Raw genomic sequence first — 7074 nt, forward strand, 5'->3', positions numbered from 1 at the left:
TTGGATCAACTTCTAAGACTCGCGCTACTTTCTTACTATCTCACTCAGTAGGCCAATTATAATTATTCATATCCATCTCTTCCAACAACTCATACACTTCATTAGTATTTTTTCTCATAAATGCTCCTCCTGATGCTGCATCTATAATCGTTCTTGTATTTCCCACCAAACCATTGTAAAAAGTATGAACTAACAACCACTTCTCTATTCCATGATGTGGGGATCTCCTTTGCAATTCCTTAAATTTTTCCCATGAATCATAAAAAGACTCCCCATCAAGTTGATGGAAGTTGTTAATCTCTCCTCTAATTCTGGCTGACTTGGCAGGAGGAAAATATTTACCAAGAAACTTCTGAGCCAAATCTTCCCAAGTAAGCATAGAATTATCTTGTAAAGAATTCAACCAACTCTTAGCTCTGTCCCTTAGTGAAAATGGGAATAGTCTCAATCGTACAACATCGTTACTCACCCCATTCATTTTAAATGTCGCACATAACTCCAAAAAGTTTGTGATATGTAGATTTGGATCCTCATTCGGTAACCCCCCAAATTGTACACAGTTTTGCACCATCTGAATAATTGAGGGTTTTATCTCAAAATTATTAGCGAGTCCTAAAAAGTACAGGAGGTGTTTATTTTAAAAAAAAACTCAAACTTTTAGGACACACAGTTTTTAGGACTCGCTTTGCAAGCCCTAAAAGAAATTCTTTAAGGACTCGCGTTGCGAGTCCTAAAAAGTCCAGGAGTTTGTTTTTAGGACTCACATCTAGGTGAGTGCCCTAAAAAGTGTCCTGAAAGGGTGTTTTTGTAGTAGTGAAGTTATATGGTTGAATAATAGACATATTTTTTAACATAAAAGTGTCTTTGCATGCGACATGCTTACGTGGAAGCGTTGTTAAAAAGTGACGTTAAAAACAATAATTTCTACACGCTTATTTCTAACATTTTCAAAATAAAAATTTAGTAACATAGTTTCCTCACCATTATTTATTTCCTTTAAATACCTAAGTTGATTAAACCTCTTAAGACATTATTTTTTTTCATAAAAATAATTTATTTAAACCATAAAATAAACAATAATTCTATTTATTATTTTTAAATTGCTTAAAAAAATAACCAAAGCTTGAAATTATCTAAAAATACTTATAAATATCATATTTCCTTTACAAAATAACACTTTATTTAAATTAATAAAATTAAAAGATTTGATGTGAGAAAAAAAATATAAAATAAAATTTTAAGGGTGAGAGAAATATATTTTTGCTTGTATTATTTAAGACTTAATTTATGTAGTGTAAACTCATATGTGATAACCAAAATAATTATTTTTAATTTAGTAAACTAAACTTTCAGCCACCATTTATTTTGTTTAAAATCACAAGTGAATCTAAACTCAACATTTTTCTTAATTAAAATAAAGAAAACCATAATTATTAACATGTGAACAGTCAATGTTACATTTAAAATATCATTTTAATATATATATAGTTTAGGGTATTATATTATTTCAACAAACACACAAACTTCATTTTCATTTGAAAGATATTTCATATTTTTACCAAAACTTCCAGCAACAATTTCAACCCTCGAAAATCACCATATTGGAGTTAAAACTCATATTTTCATTATAAAATATAAAAAAAAACTGTAGGTAATTATTTGAGTAAAAATATCATTTTAATGTGAATTAAAATACTAATTTAATTTCATAAAATCATCATAGCACTTGGAACATCACTTATGCATTTAAATCATTATTTCTCCAAATTTCACACCAATTATTCACAAAATCAGCAAGCAATATTCATCATAAAATTCATTTCAAACCCATGCTTTTCAAAACTCAAATATGAGTATTCATGTACCGCCAATACACCAATTTATAAAAAGATTTAAGACAATCCTTTCATTTAACCAATTAACCTAGCATGTTCTTAATATGCATGGGTGACTCAAAAATAAAACAATCTTATCATGCATCAAACCTATGGCCGAAACCTCATCATCCATATTTCATGTTTTCTTTTACATGTTTACAAAATATTGGGGAGAATTACTTTAGCATGAAATAGATCAAGACAACACTTAAGCCCTAGCATGCATCTATTAACATTTTTAAAGGAGCCCATTTAAAATCTTACAAACCTAGCATGTTTCTAAGAGTACATTGGCATTAAAATAAATGGTGAAACTAAACATGCTTGGGCATCACCCCTAGGCCGAAACTCCCTTAGCCAAGACAACCAAATCCCTTCATGCTTTTACATAGAATTTTTAAACCAACAAAACATAGTATCAATTCTTATCTCATAGAAATAAAACGAAACCCTTCAATAGTTCAATCATAACAAGGTTTTTCTCCATGACCAACAATAGAATATTGCCACAAACCAAAATACAATGAATACCCAAGCCACACGTCTAGGTCAAATCCTTCATGCATCAAAATAAAAAAAAAATCCATCAATCCATATAACCCAAGAAAACATAATAAAATTAGAGCTAAAGATTTATTACCTCTCTTGATTGTAGAATCAAGAACACAAAAGTGACCAACTCCCAAAAAAATAACCACCCCTTGTTCAAGGCTAGGGTTTCAAAACCCACATGAAGAAAAGAAGAAAACCAACAACAACAAAAACACTTGTCACTTAGTCTTAATTGATCTTCCTTGTTCTTTTTAGGTGACATGGAGTCGGATCTTGACAACCTTTTGGGATAGCCCCTAAGCCCTGAGGTACCAAACGAGGTCGCACAACCTCGAAGAAAGGGGTCGCCTCGAAGTCGGCAAAGATATTAGACGACTCTTCTCCCTTGAAGCCCGCTTCTACCGAGCCCAAGTCCCAGGCTCCGGACTCCATGGATGTTATTTGCGACACTGCTCTCGCGACCTCAATGGCTACCATCACCGAGCCTTCGGAGACCATGCCACCTCCTTAAGAGAAGAAATCTCCTCCCTGCCTGATCCCTGCTGGAGACAAAGGCAAACAAGTCGTGCCTTAAGTTTGTGGCGTCATCCCACATGAGGGAGTACCCTCTAGAGAATGTGGTGGGGTCCCTGGGAGATGACCTATGCTTGGACCTATTGTCTCGAACAGGCCAGTCCTGCAACAACCTCGACGCCAATGTGTGGCGGTTTTTGAGGGGAGAGAATCTAACACACCTCACTGACCAAACAATGGATCTCGGGGTTTCGGTAAGTCTGTTTCTCGTGACTTTTGATTTCTTGGTTTCCTGTTTATTTTTTAACCATTGTAAAAATCTTTTGTTTCAGGCCCTTCTTGGTGTCCTTCTCCAGAGCACTATATTCTCCTCAAAGATGGCGGCGGATGAAACCCTAATTTATGAAACAAACCATGCTCGCATTCGATCTGAGGATGGTCTGAAGGAGGCCAAGGGAGCCCAGGTCAGAGCTGAGGAGGCCTGAGCCAAGGCCGATGATGCCCTCGAGCTTTTCCAAGCCAAACTTGACTCCTCTGAAGCTACTGTCGACAGCCTGAAGGCAGAACTCGATACCAACATAGCGGATTTTGACGCTGCCAGGGCCAAGATCGATCACCTGAAGGTAGAGACAAATGCTGCTAAGGCTGAGGCTAAATGGCTGAAGAAGGAAAAGAATTACGCCTTCAAAATTCTTGAAGACAAGAAGAAGCACATGCTTGAGGAGTTTAAGACCGTCAAATATTGGGCTACAGACCGAGCCATGTATATGATGTGGTCTCTGAACCCCGACATTGACACTTCGTTCCTCTAGGACAAAGAAGAGGAGTTCATCTTCAAGTGGAATACTTGGTTGGCCGAGGAGGAGGTCACAACCACTACACAAGATGGCGGGAATGGGGATTAAACCCTAATTTAGGAGTTTGTCGCTAGGTATTTGACCAAATAGGATCGTCCAATTCCTATAGAGCCTATCACTAAAATACCCCTAGAGAGGGATAGGGCTAAGTGGAGCGAAAAAGGTTTTCCATGAGGCAAGGAGGCCGAGTCTGGTTCAGTTGACCAACACTAAGCTATCTCGAATAGGGTTGCGTCCCTTATAATTTTTGTAATTACGCTGTATGTTTTTTTATGCCCTTGGGGAAAAGACAATTTACAACATGAGTTTGGGCTATTTTTGTTATCTCGTGAATGTTATACTTTAATAATAGTTTTTATGCTTTTAACTTTCTAGCTTGAAAACCGTTTTGCGCATCATCTACCTTTAGCATTTTGCTGTAGTATTTTACGACACATTTCTGGATCGAAATATTTCGAGCATGTTACTAAGGACCTGCTTTTATACTTGTTTATCTGTACAAATACACGTTGGGGTTAAGTTCAAATTTCGATACATTCATGCATAATTTATTTGAAATGCCCATATTCAACTTCGTTATTGTCAAGGTCGAAATTTACTTTTACTATGTATCCTTAAAAAATACTTAATGGCGTGTAACCTCGTTAGTCTAGTTATATATATTTTTTCTAGTTACTTTATCTCATCCTCTAGTATGATCTCGAGGTTGCAAGGTCGAAACTCGTTTGCAAAAATTTCCAACTCTAGTCTCGACTTATGCCTTTTTGTTGGTTTATCTAGAATTCAAAGTTTTAATTGTGTCGATTAGGTCTTGCTGGTTTGTCCAGACTTCTTTAGTTCATGTTTGGTTAATGATCCATACACTTATTGTTTTCTTCATTTTAGGTTAACAATCCATACATGTCTATTAGAGTTTATTTTTATTGATGTTATAATTTTTTTTAGGATATTATATGATTGTATACAACTTTTTCCCCCTTAATATCCTATGATTGTGATATTAGGTTATTTAATTTTGAGGGCTTTAAAAAATAACAATAAAAATACAATATTTGAATGAAATTCAGTGCTTTATTGACAAAAACCAAAAATTAAATACAATCATGGTTAAAAAGAATAAACATCATTCATAAATTATTGATAATAAGGTCGTAGATATTCACCATTCCAAGCTCGTGAGACCAATCCTCAATTTGACCTCAGTAGTTTATAAACTCCAGGTAGAATGATGGACTCGATCTGGTAGGGTCCCTCCCAATTAGGCCCGAGCACCCCAGCAGATGGGTCTCGTGTGGCCAGAAACACGCGCCTTAACACCAACTCTCCCCATCCGAATTTCCTGTCTCCGACCCTATTGTTAAAATATATCGTAGCCCTCTACTAGTATGCAACATTTTTCAGCTGGGCTTCATCTCGTTTTTCTTCAATAAGGTCCAAACTTTCTTCGAGTTGGGATTGGTTCGAGGTTTGATCATATGCGTCGCGCCTTATGGTTGGGATTTTAACTTCGATAGGCAACATGGCCTTGCATCCGTAGGCCAGGGAGAAAGGGGTATGCCCCATTGAGGTTCTTGCCATCATTCTGTATGCCCACAGGACTTGAGGTAGTTCCTCTGGCCATGTTCCCTTAGCTTCTTCTAGCCTTTTATTCATAGAATTCTTTAGAGTCTTGTTTACTACTTCGACCAGGTCGTTTGCATGTCGATGGGCCACGGAGGAAAAGCTTTTAATTATTCCATTTTTCCCAGAAATGTGTGAACAAATCACTGTCGATTTGGGTCCCATTATCCAACACAATCTTCCTAGGCATCCCATATCTACATATTATATTATTTACTACGAAATGTAAGAATTTTTTTTTTGAGGTGATAGTAGCTAAGGGCTCGACTTCGATCCACTTCGTAAAGTAATCTACGGTGACCACAACATATTTTACCCCATCTTTTCCAGTCGACAAGGAGCCTATAAGGTTGATCCCTGATACCGCAAATGGCCATGGGGAGCTCATCATGGTAAGATCGGTTGGGGGGAGGGGGGGGGGGGGGGCTTGTGGTATTGAAGCGAACCGTTGACATTTATCACAACTCTTAACGTATTCGAATTAGTCTGCCTTAACTGTAGGCCAGAAGTATCATTGCCTGATCACCTTTTTTAACAGACTGTGCCCCCCGGTGTGGTCTCCGCAAAACCCTTCGTGGATTTCTTCTAAAATTTTCTTTGCCTCGGGGGGAGTTACGCACCTAAGAAGTGGCATGGAGTATCCCCTCTTGTGCATTTTTCCTTCCAAGATGATGTGTCTTGGTATTTTGTACATAAGTTTTCTAGTCTCGTTCCAGTCTGGTGGGAGACTTTCGGTTTCTAGGTAGTCAATTATCGGGGTCATCTAGGTGGGTTATGAGTCAATAATGTTGACATCTTCTTCCTTGGGCTCAACTATGCTTGGGGCTAGTAGGAACTCGATTGGAACCACGTAGATCATGTCGGCCTCTTTGGTCGTGGCGAGCCTAGCCAATGCGTCCACATTTGAACTTTGCTCCCGTTGAACTTGTTCTGTAGCATAGAACTAAAATTCCCCAAATGCTGCCCTAACTTTCTCTAGATAGGCTGCCATTTTTATGCCACGAGATTGATATTCACCTAGGACCTAGTTAACGACTAAGTGAGAGCCACTATAATAGTGGATGGCCTTTGCTTTGAGTTTGGAGGCTATTCAAAGACCTGCTAATAACGCCTTGTACTCAGCCTCGGTATTTGATGCTTCAAAGCCAAACCTTAACGCTGAATGAAAGCGATTTCCCATCGGGGTGATCAAAATGATTCCTGCCCCCAACCCATTTTCATTAGAGGACCCATCGACGTAAGGTCTCCACAGCTCGCGGGCTGGGGTTACAACTTCCTCGTTGGAGATTCCTGTAGATTCAATAATGAAATCTCCCAATACCTTCTCTTTGATCGTCATTCGGGGATGTTAGGTGATCTCGAACTGTCTGAGTTTGATGACCCATTTTAATAATCTTCTGGAGGCTTTAGGCTTGGAAAACATTTGCCTTAATGGTTGATCAATTAATACATGTATAGGATACACTTGGAAATACGGTCGAAGCTTTTGAGATGTGTGTATTAGGCACAAAGCCAGTTTTTCCATTAATGGGTACCTTGATTCTGCCCCCAACATTCTTTTGCTAACAAAATAAATAGGTTTATGCACTTTCTTATCCTCCTAAACAAGCACTACGCTAATGGCATGCTCGGTTGTGGCGAGGTGTAAGTACAAA

General features: G+C 37.9%; 1 non-coding gene across 1 annotated transcript; it reads left to right on the plus strand.

Annotated features, from left to right (window-relative positions):
• The first annotated feature begins 206 nt into the window (after positions 1-206).
• Positions 207-313, plus strand: LOC133787741 (small nucleolar RNA R71). Its single transcript, XR_009872742.1, has one exon. It is a non-coding gene; the product is annotated as a small nucleolar RNA R71 (small nucleolar RNA).
• The last annotated feature ends 6761 nt before the right edge of the window (positions 314-7074 follow it).

The sequence above is a fragment of the Humulus lupulus genome, chromosome 6, assembly GCF_963169125.1.
Source record: "Humulus lupulus chromosome 6, drHumLupu1.1, whole genome shotgun sequence".
Taxonomy (NCBI): Eukaryota; Viridiplantae; Streptophyta; class Magnoliopsida; order Rosales; family Cannabaceae; genus Humulus; species Humulus lupulus.